At 37.2% G+C, this 2,525-nt stretch overlaps 1 protein-coding gene across 4 annotated transcripts in view; it reads left to right on the forward strand.

The window, feature by feature from the left end:
- The window catches only part of OXR1 (oxidation resistance 1), a 405,984-nt gene that overhangs the window by 117,806 nt on the left and 285,653 nt on the right, over positions 1-2,525 (forward strand). The gene's annotated exons all lie outside the window — the stretch shown is intronic.

Genomic DNA, 2,525 nt, shown 5'->3' on the forward strand with positions numbered 1-2,525 from the left:
TAGGATAACTGCTGAGTTTATTAATGAGCATGTAAATTAGAAGTTTATTTAATAAAAGTTGACTTATTTTTGAGTCAAGAATAAAGCTGTGGTACCCATTTCTGTCTTGCTTATTCATATACATAAAAAATATTTTAAAAATTATCTGTCCACACAAAAATCTTTATGTGCATATTTATAGTATCTTTACTTATAACTGCCAAAACTTGGAAGCAGCCAAGATGTCCTTCAGTAGGTGAATGAATAAATAAATGGTGGTACATCTAGACAATGAAATATTATTTAGTGCTAAAAAGAAATGAGTAAGCAAGTCATGGAAAGTCATGGAGGAACCTTCAATGCATATCACTAAGTAAAAGAAACGAGTCTGAAAAGGCTATATACTATTATGATTCTAACTATGACATTCTAGAAAAGACAAAACTGTAGAGACAATAAAAAAAATTCAGTGGTCACTAGGGGTTAAGGGAGAAAGAGGAATGAATAGGCAGAGCACAGAGAATTTTTAGGGCAGTGAAACTATTTTGTATGATACTATTAATGGTAGCTAGATATCATTATACATGTGTCAAAACCCAAAGAATATATAGCACCAGAGTGAACTCTAATGTAAACTAGACTTTGGGTAATTATGACCTGTCAATGTAAGTTCATCCAGTTGTAACGAATGTACCACTCTGGTGAGTGATGTTGATAGTGGGGGAGGCTGTGTGTTTGTGGAGTCAGGGATTACGGAACTCCATACTTTATGCTCCATTTTGCTATGTTCCTGCAACTGCTCTGAAAAAAAATAGTCTGTTAAAAAAAGGATATGGAGACTGTGGTTTATGTACTGAACTAGACACTTCCCTCTCTTTTTGTAGAATATTTCAGGATTTTCGAAGTATATTGATATGATATGTGTATATATCTGGGATATGACAAGGTTGTAACTCTTTGAAACTGATGCAATCCTGAGCAGTTTAATTCACTGTCAGTACAATAATCCTGGGATTTGTCTAAAGGGTGAGCGATTTCTCCTTTGAATCTGAATAATTTTCCCCAGAGGCGCATGAAAACTGAGGATGCATTTCTAATCAGTTTTCAGTACTCAACTTATTAGAACTGCTGTTTGATTAGTGCCAACTGCAAATCAATATAACATGAATGGTGTCCATTTTAATGAGCAGAGAGATTACTGTAAGAAACAAGAAAGATTTATCAAAGAATTTCTTAATTCAGGGGCACTGAAGGTCATCTCCCAATTGAACACCTTCATTTTATTAGCATGTGCACTGAAACTCCCAAAAGTTAAGTGACTCCCCAAGATCACATAGCTAGCTAGTGATTGAGCCTTTACCATTATTTATTATGTTATACTGTCATTGCGTAAAGTGTACAGAATGTGTTATGGTGGAGAAAAGAAAGGATGGTGAAGCCACTGTACCCTGTATAGTTTGGAAAATTGATTGTTCCAGGAATGTCTAGTACCAGCCCTGAATGTTCTCAGCTTTCAGATCTCCGTTAAAATTTATTCCTGGTCAAAGGGTTTATTTTGGCCTTCTGAACCAATTCTTGTTCACCCTGGAAAACTCAACCAAGTATCACATTGTTTGGGAACCCTTCCCGATGTCTCCAAGTACTGTTGATAATGTCCCCACCATACCTTGTACTACATACACATCATATTATGGCCATGATTCTCAACCAAGGAGTGGTTTTACCTCTCAGAGAATGGATAGCAGATGTCCGGAGACATTTTTGATTGACACGACTTGAGGTTGTTGCTAGTATGTAGTGGGTAGAGACCAGTGATACTGCTAACCATCCTGAAATGTACAGACAGGAGAGCCTTTCCACAACAAAGAACTACCTGGTCAAGATGTCAGTAGTACTGCTCTTGAGAAACTCTAAATTATAGCACTGTCCTAGGTGCTTGCCAAAACCAGACGTGGTAAATCTTTCTGGGATAGAATTTTAGTTCTTTGAAAATGAGGAATAACATGGACATTTCAGGACATAGAGAGATACACATTAATTCATAGGTTTTTTTTTTCCCCCACTACCTTTTCAGTTTTTTAAATCCACAACTGTATTCATCCATATCCAGATATGACTCATATTGGTATCAGTTCTTTATTGGTGAGACTTCTCTTCCTCCTCCTCCTTGTCTAACTCTTGCTTCTCCTCCTCTTGTTCTCGCCCCCTATTTTGGAAGGTTTTGGACACACAGGGTTTTACTCACTGCTTCAGGGGGAGGGATTAAGAGTTGGTTGATTTCATTCTTTTGTCTTCTCTCTTCCAAAGTAGAATATGGGGCTCTAATCGGAGCAAAGTTCTCCTACCTCACTGGTGGCAAGATCAGTTGGCAGGCCCCTCTCTGTTCTCTAATGGCAAATTTATTCCCACAAATTAACTTTAAATATTCTTCAATTTTTTGCTGCTCTTGGGCAAGGTGCACACAGATGTTAATATGACTTAGTTGAGGAAAACAGCAGTTACAGAAGGATAATTCCATTAGCTTCCCAGAAGAAAGAAAGGATTGT

This window comes from Pteropus vampyrus, unplaced genomic scaffold, assembly GCF_000151845.1.
Source record: "Pteropus vampyrus isolate Shadow unplaced genomic scaffold, Pvam_2.0 Scaffold149, whole genome shotgun sequence".
NCBI lineage: Eukaryota > Metazoa > Chordata > Mammalia > Chiroptera > Pteropodidae > Pteropus > Pteropus vampyrus.